The 14,308-nt window shown below is 35.4% G+C and overlaps 1 long non-coding RNA gene and 1 pseudogene across 1 annotated transcript; both read left to right on the top strand.

The window, feature by feature from the left end:
• The first annotated feature begins 2,372 nt into the window (after window positions 1-2,372).
• LOC113694082 (uncharacterized) lies at window positions 2,373-3,095 on the top strand. Its single transcript, XR_003449247.2, has 2 exons — window positions 2,373-2,692; window positions 2,832-3,095. It is a non-coding gene; the product is annotated as an uncharacterized lncRNA (long non-coding RNA).
• A 5,512-nt stretch (window positions 3,096-8,607) lies between these two features.
• Window positions 8,608-11,585, top strand: LOC113691286 (aldehyde dehydrogenase family 2 member C4-like; annotated as a pseudogene).
• The last annotated feature ends 2,723 nt before the right edge of the window (window positions 11,586-14,308 follow it).

The raw sequence follows: 14,308 nt of genomic DNA, 5'->3' as shown, positions 1-14,308 counted from the left end.
TATCCTAATCTAAGGGAAAGAAGAGTCTAAGGAGGCTTGTGTTAGGGGCTACGGACCCATCTAAATCAATGGAATGCTATAGCGCTATCCTTAGATTTTTTTTTGCTGCAGGTGAGATTTGAACCCTTACCTACAGCCCAAGGAAGGACTTAAGTCCTCCATGGTGGCTATTGAGCTAAACTCAGTGGTTTCTAGGACTGGAGAATCACTTCTTGCATAATAAATGCTACTTACTAACACTGTGTAAACTTGGTTTTTTTCATTTCAGTATATATGAAACTGATGATCCCAAATTTATCATGGAAATCTTTTTAACTGCAAGAGTGAAAAGTCTCATAATTGCCTGAATGGACATTCTTTTACAGCGAAAGGAAAAAGTTTCTTCTATGTTTTGTTGCGACTGTCTAGGGAAGAGCTGAACTTTGAGGGGCCAATTATTTGCCAGCGAATCAAACCAGGAAGGTTTCTACTTTCTCATTAAAGCATGATGTAGGGGAAAGCAAATCTATATTCGGAAAGGCATTGGACATAGTCTTATTTTGGTGGTTTCCTTCGCAAGTGTGATAGTAACAGGGACTGATATTGTGTTGGATCATATGTACGTACACGAGGGCGGCTTTTTGTTTAAACGGCCTTTCTGGTTTAGGGGACAGGGAGTGGGGTGATGCTGATGCAGTTCCTAGTCAGGGGTTCCATAAAAAGACACAGAAGAACTGATGCCGTTCCAGGTAAGATGTGAGAAGATGTACTTGCTCTTTACCTGCACACTTGACTTCTTGGTAGGTCACATTTCACATTTTGAAGTTGCCCCTGCAAGTGCAAGCTAGTAATGGGTCGAGGATTGTTCAGGTCTTCTTGTAGAGCAGAGAAAATCAATGGAATGCAATTAGGAAATCACATCATTTTGGGTCAAAAATTATCTGGATACGATGGTTTGTTGATGCCCATGCACAATATCTTTCTTGCTCTTCATATCAGATAAACCACCAGTTCCTTTTTTTTTTTTGGATGGCTATGTAAAAAGGAGTTCTGTAACGAGATACACATTATACAAACTTCAGTTTCTTCTAAAGCTAGGATTTGGTCACCTTTTAGCTACAATTTGCCAAATATTAGCCTCCCCTTCTCTTTGGTAGAATTGTAGGCCTGTAGCTGTCTAATCTTTACAGTTCTTGGATGCATATGCCCGAGTAAGACTGGACGGGTGATGTATAATCTCTAATCTCTCCGGTGATCTTAGTCGAGAAGGATTTAAGTAATCAAATTTGTTTTCAAGTTACAATTATGCAACATTGTAGAAGGCAAATCCTTCGACGGAATTACTGCTACCGACTCTTCCTTAAACATTACAGAATTTGGTGGCTTCCTTGTATCAGCTGGGTCTCATTTGTGTTATTCATCGGCCCAACACTAGAAGTCTTCCCCGGCCCATCATCTGTATAGTAGTTTTGTAGTCAATCCAGAAACTGTGAACATAAAAACTGGCCCAAGGTTCTTGCAGAGACTGGCAACCGCCAGGGTGCCCCATCTGTCACATGGCTCTGTATTCCCGAATCCCAGCCCGTTCTCAGATGGCGCTTTCCATTTGCGATATGACACAGAAGCCCCGTTCTCTAGTTCCCCTCGTATTTTTAACACCCGAAGAAGAAGAAGAAGAAGAAGAGGCAACAGCCACCAAGTAGATAGGACTAAACTTTCTTGACTTAAAGAAGTCTGAAAATTTTTGAAAAGTTTGCTTAGCCTCAAAGATCTAAACGACGATGCCTAACTGTGACTGCTGCAAAACTCGTACCAATAATCTAACATCTGGAAAGCAACAAGCAAGCATATGCCATGTGGTAGATGTTACAAAAAACTGAAAATTAGGTACCAAGACCATTTTCCCCTGCTTTATTTTTGTTTTCCTTTTCCTTTTCTCTTCTCCGTGTGGTGTCGCAGAGAAAGACCTTTCTTTTCTAGTTTTCTTTGCACTAACTAACGAGGCAAATTTGGCGTTGGAGGGGGTATTATCATTTGGCTGACTAATTTGACTTCTAGAACAATGAAGTGGTCGATTCTTCAACTAACGTCCACGTCCTACCAATCATACCGTCCCACCACTCTTCCCCGCCCCACCATCATGGCTTCCTTTCTTCCCAGTTCCCACAGGAAATAATAATATTGGGTCAATGGAGCCGCCAGCCGCGTCGTCAAATTATAGACACCGTGCTAGTTTGGCGCGTACCTTTTACCTCACTCCTGCTCCTCTCCAGCTAGTATTTCCCAGAACCTTCATTTTCTTGTTTTTGCCCTCTAACCAACTCCGTACCCACGTTCCCCCCCCCCTGTCCCTTACCCCCAGTATAGATACATACACACACGCACACACACACACACATATATATATATATATAGGACCTCCCGCACTTTCTTCATTCGTCCTCCCATCCTCAGTTTCCCATTTCGCCAATTCTTTCAACTTTTCTTCCCTTCAACCTCACAGACAATTCAATCCTTTTTTTGTTTTGTTTTTTTTTTTTTGCTCCCCTTTGGAATACTACTCTGTTTCTTCCAATTATAGACAGGATGAACTCCGCCAGATCGTTTGCACTTCCAATTATCGGTTTCATCATGTTGGCGCTTTTTGAATTGAGCCGTGGACAAAGCATCACGGCCCCTTCCCCTGCACCGATCGGCCCTCCTTCTAATGATGGTGAGTCCCTTTTCCATATTCTTCGTCTTGTTCTAATCAAGTCCTGATTCGATTTTTGCCTTTTACTTTTAGCATTTTTCAGCTACTGGTAGTTGTTGTCAATTAAGTCTTAATCTATTCTTAATGGTTTTGAATGCAGGCGCTGCAATTGATCAAGGGGTTGCCTATGTTCTTCTAGTGGTTGCGCTGGCTATTACATACTTGGTTCATTGAGCTCATTCTTTCTTCTGGGCCCCAATTCTTTTTTTAGAAATTACTAGTATTGATTAAATTCTTTATGTATTTTCTCCATTTGTTTGGACGGAGATATATGACATTTTTTGTACTTCTGTCTACGCTTGTAAAGAAATTGGTTCAGAGGTATAATAATAATAAAAAAAAAAAGAAGCATTTCTGGCGATAATTGTCGTAATTGCCCAATTCCTGACGTTGAATGAGTTAACGAAGGCATCAACAAGGCTTCTTGGCTATTCAATCAATGATCAAGAGTTTCAAGTTGCTCTTGCCGTTTTGGTGGACACTTGCATTAATTTTGTTAAATTTGTCAAGAACTTTAATTCATTCTGATCGTTTTATACCTTGCAGCTCCTATCTTAATGGCTGGATCATTAGATAGACGTTTGCTCTACAATTTCCTTCAGCACATGAATCAAAATGAGTAATGCACTCCTAATATTTGGGCGAACCAACAGTCATCGCACGTGTCACGTTGCTAAAACTAAGTTGTTAATCATAGAATAAGTATGTGAGTCACTTGTTTCTTAAAAAAAAAAAGAATCAAAGATGTTTTATTTATTTCCGCAAGAAAGTTAGATAGGGGGGAAAAAACAGCTAACTATTTACACTGCTAAAGCATTGAAATGATAATCCCCATCCCAAAGCCCAGGTCCCAACCCTGCATTGAAAGAAAATATGATCTATGGGCTCTTCAACCTCCAAGCAAAACACGCAGCTACTATCCTGAAGAACCATACCCTGTCTTCACACCCTATCAAATGTATTCCGTTAAAATAAGTTGGACTCTCATTTCAAAATCAATTGGCAATAGTCGAGTGGCTCAACACCTTATATATATGATTGAAAATTCTTAAAATATCAATCTGGAATATTCAACTAACACCCTCTCGCAAACGTGACTTGACAAATGGGTTTAAACTAGAGCAAGAGCCAAGTCACGGATGAAATAAACGGAGTAACAAACAAACCCATGAAATGACAAACAAACACAAGGCCCAACTCTGATAATATGTTAAAATAAGTTGGACTTTTGTGTCAAAATCAATTGGCAATGAATGGAGTGACTCAACACCTCATATATATATATATATATATATGGATGAAAATCTTTGGTATATTCAACTAACATATGCAGTCATCGCTTGCATAACAGCCATAAAATGAAAGAAAGCAGAGGAATACTGCTTCTTCCCCAAATTAAAGGGTGCCAGGCACTATACCATGTAATCGTCTCAACAACTTGAGAGCAGATTTAACGGTGAAGTTACCAGAAGCATGAGCAGCCCAATAAGTGCCATCTTCCTGATCAGCTAAAGGCACTAATAGCTGAGGAGTAGCTTCTCGTTAATTCCTTTACTTCTCTAGTGCATTTCCTACCTACAGGCCATCTCCACTTGCCATTTGATATACAATTAGCCCCACGATCAGCTGAAGAAATTCCAAAACAATGCAAAAGTTTCATGGAATATTTCTAGTACAAATGGTCCACTAAGTGCCAACTTTCGTACCAGAAATTTATACTTTTCCCGTTTCCAAGAACCTTCCCAATGTGAGGCTGAAACATGGTTTTCAACTGCAAAATCTTTCTCCTTTCCCACGAGCAGTTTCAAGGTATTTTCACGCACCAAATGATGTATTCCTGAGCAAAACTGCACATACCCACTTAACCCATAAAGAATCTCTTATTTGCTGCAAATATTCCATATAACCCTTAACGCCAAGCACCTATTCCATAATGTCAAATCAACAATACCCAGTCCTCCCTCATTTCTTTGGATTTGGGGCAGGGACGGTCATACTGATGACCGTCCCTGCACGGTTAAGGGCCAAGATTTGCCCTCAAAATTTTGTGCGGTTGAGATTACACCATGTAACTCGATTTCCGCGCCAAGTGTGGGGTCTACCACTATCTGTTCTAAAAATACATCCTGTGAAAAAAAAGTTACATCGTGTTAACCAATATTACGCGCAGTGCAAAATGAGGACAATCGGCACAAACGGTTGCAGCCCGTATCCCATTTCTTTTGGGGCGCACTGTATTGAGATTTAATATCCCTGCACCAAAGGAATGCTATCAATCTTCTTTATCACCGTCTTGCTTAATTTCTGTTCCGTCTACAACAGGCCTACTCTTCCAAAACATGTGATTTGTGAACGTGCCAATTCACCATTTTGATAATTAGTTATTCATCTTGAACATTAGCATTCTATTGTTTGTGGTTTGAGCCCCTGGAATACCGAAGGTTTCACTTGATCCATCAAAGCCTTTTTGTAATTAAAGGGCCAAAACGGCAGAAACTAATTGCACGGTTATAGGAGTGATATCGAACACTTTTGGAGCTTGGGAGTGTCAAAATGGAAAAAAAAAATAGTACAATTAGTTGAGCGTTTCAATTGATGTACGCAATCCTCTATTTTGATGACACATTTGTTATTCTGAAGGGCCAAATCAAGAATTAGCTCCGGTTTATTATTTAGATGTCAATAAGAGCAACCTTTGAACAGGATCTTTTTGGGCATCATTTTAGGCTAAAGTCCAACCCCAGAAGCTTATTAGTTTTTTTTTTTTTTTTTTGGTTAAGGACCCTGGAAGCTTAGTAGAAAAAGCTCTAGCTGTGTCAAATTGCCCAAAACGATCCTCCTTTGTGCAAATCACGTGCTTCTAGTTGAAGGTCAAAAAGGATATATTTATATATGGAGGACCCATACAAATACAACTTGGATAAGCAAGCTGCTACAAATTCCACACCCGCTTTGTACCAATTGTCAAATCCCAATCTTTAATAAATTTCCCTGACCAAACACAATTCTTTTATGGTTGGCCGGTCAAATTTGATCGAAGAAATTTATACTCCAACAATGATAGCAAATTCTGGTAGTCAATTTGGACTAATCTAGTCATCAAAAACCACCCCACCTCTATTAGTTAGATAGGCCCTCCTATATGACGGCCTTCTCCCTGCGGTGATGCGTAACTTGCTTCTTGGCTGCTCTGTACAGCTATGGACGTCACAGGCAATTGGCCGCGCAGGTCGAGCAGTACACGAAACATCTATCTGGGACGGCCCTACGATTACAACGAGCTCGAAAAGTTCGCTGCAGCTAAGGAAAATAATTCCCCAGGATTCAAGAAGCAGTCCTTGAAGGCATTATGGAGAAAGTTGCTGAAGGAAAAGAGGAAAATACTTGAGCCTCGGGTGCAGGTGAAGTCCCCTTACGATGCACAAAGTTATATGCAGAACTTTGATGATGGGCAGATGTTAGATGATGAACCAGTTCAGAATGATCTCCTGTCTCGATCTTTCTCGATGCGCTTTGCTGATCCCTCCAAGCATTTTTCATGAAAAGGATCGACGCGGACGTGTAAGAATACTTTGATTAGTACGTTTTAGTGGTGGCTTAATGTATAGTGATCATGTTCTGTGGAGAAGGCATAAGTAGTGTGGTGATCAAGATGTTGGTTTATGGCAATCTTGAGTCATATCTTTATGCTCAATGCATCTATTTGGTGGAAACTCAGTTTCAACTGATCGAGCATGGTTTCCACAGAAACTCAGCTCGTAGGCTTGTTCTTCAAACATGGGGAGCTCATGGGGTGTATTGTATGGAGAGGAGTGTTAAAAAAGTGCATGGATGGTAATACGACTTTGAATTCCATTTCGCTGAACCGTATTGTATGTACCTTGTCTTTTATAGATAAAAGTAGGAGATGGAGTTAATCTAGAGCAAATAGAAACTCAAAAGACCTGGTTAATCAATCAGAGATAATTGGTTGCCTGTATATAATGGATGACTTTAGCAAAAGATTTTCTGCACACCATCGGTTGAAATCTAGATTACTGCCACAAGCATGCATAACTAAATTTTACAAAGAGTTTCTGAGATTATTAGGTTACGTTACTACAAATCTAAACCTATTTGTGTAGAATAGATAAAGAGAGTAATTCATCTTCCATATTGAGAGGCCATTGAGTGAAAAAAAGTTTAAGGGTGCTAGGCCATTATTCTGATAGAAGATATGTTTGAAGGAGTTAGAAATTGAGGAAAAAGGAAGGAAAGAAAAAGTTGCAGTCAAAATCTGGGCAATTACCCTTCTGAAGTTAAACATGACATATTACCCTCTTGCACTGTGGTTATATTGACTTTGATTCCAAATGTGCAAGGCACTAATTAAATGACATAAATACCAATATTATTGATATCCAAGAAGTTTGGACTGGCAATTCCATAAGGCGATTTGATGCAGAAATGAATTTCACGTTCAAGAATGTTAAAAGTAAGAATTATGAACTAATAAGCGTAAAACATCGTCAATTAACTCTCTTGATAAAAAAATATCATCAAATCTCGGTCTGAATATGGGTTCAGATTATACGAGTACAAACCTTACATGATCACATGTACCCAAACCCATGATTTTCTTACGGGATTTGGGTTTAAATATATACATTCATGATTTTCTTAACCCCGGAATCCATTTCGGCCCACAGATATCAGTCGTTGTCAGACTTCCCTTGAGGGAACAGACGGCTAAACAGTTTAAGAGTCGTAACGCCATAAATGGTAGTCCAACCCGGTTAGGATCCGTCTCCGTGATTTGGGCCCAAGATCATTTTCAGCTGAATGATAGCCCAAATGAATTTCGCTCTGTTGGTTGGGGCGCTTTTGAAATCTCCACTGCCTTACACCCGGCTTCGGACTAGTCAAGTTTCCAACTAATATTGCAGTTTTGAACGTCATTTCCATTGTTATTTTATCGAAACTAAACATCAAAAAATTATCTCTGCTTCCGTTTAGATTGAGAGATTTGGTGAAAGATTTAAAATCTTTTCAAATCCCTCTAGTTGTTTAGATTACTTAGGAGCCATTTGGATTTGTAAATCACTGCTTATTATAATATTTATTTAAGATGTATCTTAATAATTAATGAATAACAAATCTAAAACTTCTTAAGCAATTCAAACTATTAGAGCGATTTTGAGTGAATTTCAAATAGTTTACCAAGAACTTTCATCCTTCGTTCGAATTAAGGGATTTAATGAAAGATTTGAAATCCGCCCAAATCTCTCTAATTATTTGGATTTTTTTAAGAGGTATTCAAATTTATAATTCACTAATTATCAAAATATATTTCAAATATCATAATAATTTGTAATTTATATATTTAAATACCTCCTAAATAATTCAAATAATTAAAGGGATTTGGGATGATTTTAAGAGTAGACTAACAAATTTAATTCACTAGCTTGAAAATAAAAAACGTAAAAATTCTATTTTAGCCGACGCAGTAGTGACGTGAGTACGTGAACCAGCTATACTATCATCACTGCGTAAAAAGATGCAAGAGGTGCCATAATCACCACACCAGCGGCTCCAAAACTTCCAGTTCAAACAGGTAAAGGTATACCGTCAAATAAATCTAGACAAAGTGTAAACAAGCAAAGGTTATAGTATAAGAAAATTAAAAGAAACTAATTTGCCCTCAATTGGACTGAAATTGAACGCGTGAGACCCGTGATCCTGCGGGTACACAAGACTTTGGCTTATGATTGAAGGGAGCTTCCAGGAGCAGGAAGTCATGATTATTGATTCACATGCAAAGTTCAGTACAAAACACACTATCCGTATAATTTGGCCCCGTCCATGTGTTCCAACTAATCTGGGAATTGTGTCAGTTCAGTGTCCTACAACATTATTTTCGCTTTGCAATAGCTTTAGCAATTCGTATACCTGCTACCATGCTTCCATGCTATACCTCAATGGCTGCGGAGACCAATGAAAAATTAGAGGGTTCATCTGTGATTCCAAAGATAAGGTTCACCAAGCCATTTATCAATGGATATTTTGTTGATTCTGTTTCAGGTCTTTGCTTTTCCTGAATTCTTTTGGCTTAAGTTTCTGTGATTTCATTTTGTATTTTTTGGAATTATAAGTTTTCATATTGCTGGTAGTGTTTACATTCACAAGTTTTGTGGTTCTAATTTTTGAATATGCTACTGTAGTATATGTACCTCTAAGCAAGCTCAAGCATATGATTATGATCAATCAATGGTATTCTTATATCAGTTATTTTTTAATGAAAAATTTTATGAGATGATACAGTATCGGTTCTGATCATTTACAGGGAGGACGTATGAGACGATTGATCCAAGAACAGGGGAACCAACGGCAAGAATTGCAGAAGGTGACAAGGAAGATGTTGATTTAGCTGTAAAGGCTGCAGCGAGAGGCTTTCGACAATGGCCCCTGGCCACGTTTGCCAGGCCCCGTATGTTCTTCTGTTCCCTTAGATCTTTCCTTTCCTGATTGAAGGCAAAGTAACACATATTACAGCCTTTTGAATTTTGATTAATTTCTCTATGATGATGCAATCAGGGGAGGAGAAAATTGATTCTGAAATTCGCGGACTTGATTGATGAAAATGTAGAGGAAATAGCAGCCCTGGATGCACTTGATGCTGGGAAGTTGTTCCATTATCTCAAGGCCGTTGACATTCCCCTTGTAGCTGAGACTCTGCGGTACTATGCAGGAGCAGCTGATAAAATCCACGGAGAAACTTTGAAGATGACGAGGGAATTTCAAGGTTGCACCTTGCGCGAGCCAATTGGAGTTGTTGGAATCATCATTCCCTGGAACTATCCCTGCAATATTCTGTTCCTTAAAGTCGCACCAGCATTAGCTGCAGGCTGCACAACTGTCATAAAGCCAGCTGAACAGACTCCGCTTTCAGCTCTTTACTGTGCTCATTTAGCAAAGAAAGTAAGATCAAATTTTGGTCAGCTTTATTCACCTCAGGAGTAATGTCAACGGAACGGTGTATACAGATCATAGCAGGCTACTTATCCAACCTCTTTTTTCTTTTGGCCTTAATGATTGATTATCCTCGTACATTTTCGATGTACAGGCTGGCATTCCAGATGGAGTATTCAATGTTGTACCAGGATATGGACACACCGCTGGTGCTGCCGTTTCATCTCACATGGATATTGACAAGGTTCAATTTTCAACTTCTAAAGAATTGCTTCCTTTTCCGGGAAAATTTTTGGTTTGAAAATTACATGTTTGCACGTTGACATCACAATTTGAAGAAGTTTTGGTTTTTTTTTTTTTTTTTTTTTTTTTTTTTTTTTTTGGGGTCTATAGGTTGCTTTTACTGGGTCCACAGGAGTAGGACGTTTAGTAATGGAAGCTGCAGCTAAAAGCAATTTGAAATCAGTTTCACTGGAACTGGGAGGCAAGAACCCTTTCATTGTTTTTGATGATGCAGATGTTGATACTGCAGCTAGTCTTGTCCTTCAGGGCAGTCTATGCAACAAGGTGAAGACTGTAGGAACTATATTGACTGAATTATCTACAGAAAGTAGGTGTGGTAAGAGTTAAATTCTTTTTCCAGGGCGAAGTATGTGTGGCAAGTTCTCGTATTTTCGTCCAAGAAGGGATTTATGAAGAATTTTTCAAGAAATTAGTGGAGAAGACAAAAACTTGGGTTGTTGGTGATCCTTTCGATCCTCGCTCAGATCAGGGACCCCAAGTAAGATTTGATCATTTGAAACTTTCTTTTCCGTTATGGAAACCCAGAGAGCTTCTTAATTCGTACAGGTTGAAGCTTTTTGGTCATCAAGGAATGATTTCCTCATTGAATAATTGTCAATTTCCATTTACAGAACCTTTATACACAATTTTCTGCAACAGCCTAACAAGATCCTTCAGATGCTCTAAAATTCAAACGATTTTGCAGGTGGACAAGAAACAGTTTGATAAAATACTGTCATGCATCGAACTTGGTAAGGCAGAAGGTGCCACGCTGTTAACAGGTGGCAAACCTTGCGGCGAGAAGGGATATTAGTTGCATTGAGCCAACAGTCTTCTCAGATGTTAAGGTAAGCTTTGTCTTTAATTAACTTATAGGCTCTCTCTTTCTCCGGATGTTTCAGAAAAGACGCCTTGATTAATGTTGTAGTTCTTTTTGTTTCGCTCTTTTTTCTGCATGCATCTAAGGACGATATGCTGATAGCAAAGGAAGAAATCTTGGGATCTGTAATTTCGCTCCTGAAGTTCAGGTAAGTTTTACATGGGCTTTGGCTCCAAATGGAATATTTTGCAGCAAGTTCTAATGCAATCTAGTTCAACAAATCAGCACTATAACCATTTTATCGGACTGTTGATTTTGTTTTTAAATTTGGGGCCGTGTTGCGAATCTGCAGGACGGTTGAGGACGCGATAAAGAGAGCCAATGCCACAAAATATGGACTTGCGGCAGGCATTTTGACCAAGGACTTGAACATAGCCAACACCCTGTCAAGATCAATCCGGGCAGGAGGAATCATTTGGATAAATTGTTACCTGGCTTTTCATGTTAACTGTCCATTTGGTGGGTATAAAATGAGTGGGTTTGGCAGAGACTTTGGAATGCAAGCCCTAGATCAGTATCTTCATACTAAGTCTATTGAAACTCCTCTCTATAGTTCACCTTGGCTTTGACCACTGGGTGAATGGCTTTCCTGTTGCAGGAAACGCGAAATGCCTTCCTTGAGATGATGTAATTGTTTTACGGATGTTTAAGGTTGTGTTTGGATTGCATTTTTCATGATTTTTCATAGAAAAATTACTATAGCGATTTGATGTATGTGAGAAAAAAAGGTAATAGAGAAATGTGATCACGGAAAACGATATAATTTTCCGACGAAAAATCACAATCCAAACAAGGCCTAAATTTCTCAGTGATGTTTACGGATTTCATATGGGATAGATCGGGATTTCTTTTTAAGGGGATAGGATCTCAAAAGAATGATTAACTATTATTACAATGGTCAATTTTTCAAGAAATTGTTACTGAGAACTAAAATGGTATAATTTTTTTTTTAAAAAAAAAAACCAACTAAGCACTAAGGCTCCAGTTTAATGGTTAATTTTTCAAGAAATTGTTGCTGAAAACTAGAATGATATGTCCAACTATTTTGTTTTTAGTCTCACGTCACATGCACATTCAGATAAGAAATATTACATTAATGTTGGCTGAAAACTCTTATAATAGCAAAATATAAATTGAATTTTTTCCACAATTGTAAAGAAAATTGTTTTAGAGTTACAATCACGTTAAAAAAGAAAGGGATTTATCACGACAATTTGTGATTGTTTTGGAAAAATTGGCCAATTAATGACGATGAGTTTGTAGGCATTTAGGCCCAAGATTGCTTTTAGGTAAATGGCGGCATTTAGGCCCATCATTGGTCCCTAGTCCCTACGCCCGTCTTTGAAAGATGTAGGGTCCGTTTGGATCCCTGATTTTTTGGGCTGTTTTTGAAAAACTGTTTTTCACATTCCAAATGCTACAGTAAATGTGTATTTCCAAAACAACTCCAAAAACACCATATCCAAACATTATATCAAAAATAAATACATATGTATATTTCAATTATGTATATTATATATATATTATATTAATATAAATTGAAATATACAAATTGAAAATTATATATATTATATATTAAATAAATATTTATATACATTAATATTATACATAACATTGTATATTATACATAATATAATATAATATACATAACATGTAATACTGTATACATAAATGTGTAAATATTTATACATAATATATTATATACATTATATTATAATATATACATTATTAATGCATAATATTATTATGTACATTATTGTGTATAATAATGCATAATAATGTTATGTATAATATATAATATACATAATATGTAATAATGTAATAATGTATATTATGTATAAATATATTATATTATGTATATTATATTATATATATACTATATTATGTATATTATACAAATTGAAAATTATATATTATATATTTATATATTATATATTATATAAATATTTATATAATGAAATATAGAATAAATATTACAAATTGAAATGTTATATAACATCATATTTATAATATTATAATATTTGTAATTAATATTAATGTATATTATATATTAAATATTTATTTATTTATTTATACATATTATAAATATATTATTTTATTTAAAAAATAATTTTATATATTTATAATATATTTATATGAATATTATATATTATATAAATTATGTATAATATATTATATATTATATATTATACATTTACATAAATATACATTTACACATTATATATTTATAATATACATTTATATTATGTATTATATATAATATAATACATTTATACATTTATAATAATATACATAATATTAATTTTACATTTATACATAATATTACATTTGTACATTTATATTAATTATATTAATACATTTACACATAATATTAATATATATTAATAAAATTATAATTTATACATTACATAAATATATTTATTTATAAATATTTATTAATGTATTATAAATGCATAAATGTATATTTATATAAAAATATAAAATTTATAATTTATAATTTATACATTTATATAATATTCATTTATAATTTATACATTTACAATAATATACACTTATACATATTTATATTATGTACTATATATAATATAATAAATTTATAATACATTTATATATTTTTATATAAATATATAAATATATTTATTTATAAATATTTATAAATGTATTATAAATGCATAAATGTATATTTATATAAAAAATATATAATTTATAATTTATACATTTATATAATATTAATTTATAATTCATACATTTATAATAATATACACTTATACATTTATAAATATATTTATATTATGTATTATATATAATATAATACATTTATATATTTTTATATAAATATATAAATATACTTATTTATAAATATTTATAAATGTATTATAAATGCATAAATGTATATAAAAATAAAAATTATAAATTATAAAAATACCAAAAAATATGTTTTAAAAATACCTCTAAAAATAATCCAAAAAACATCTCAAGTAAAAGTTTTCATATAGTTTTTGAAAAATAATCTCAAAAACAACTAATTTAAACGGGCTTGTATTTCAAAAACGAAATGCTACAGTGTTGTTTTTTAAAAACAACCCCAAAAACAACTGATCCAAATGGAGCCGTAATAATTGACACGCAACGCAACGCAACGCAACGCAATTGGTTTTGTCAGTGACACTTTTCCAAGTTTCCGACGGAAAATTCAAAGTTTTATCTTTTGGCATCTCCTTTCTTGTTCCCTCAAAATCAAATGTCTGTCTTTTCCACTCAAATTCCAGTCACAAAAGCATAACTACTCCTATATTGTATCTAGAACAATAGTGCCGTGAAGCCAGAGCTAGGAAGGAAAAATGGGTATACGAAAGAGGTTCCCGTTTAGGCGTTGGCTCATGCATGAAGGGGAAAACTTGAAAATTAAGCTTCCGAAAGTCATGATTCAGGTGCAATCAATTAGACTTTGGCTTATCCAATTAAGC

Source organism: Coffea arabica, chromosome 6c, assembly GCF_036785885.1.
Source record: "Coffea arabica cultivar ET-39 chromosome 6c, Coffea Arabica ET-39 HiFi, whole genome shotgun sequence".
Lineage (NCBI taxonomy): Eukaryota > Viridiplantae > Streptophyta > Magnoliopsida > Gentianales > Rubiaceae > Coffea > Coffea arabica.
The sequence above is the reverse complement of the archived record's forward strand: the minus strand, read 5'-3'. Positions and strand labels throughout refer to the sequence as shown.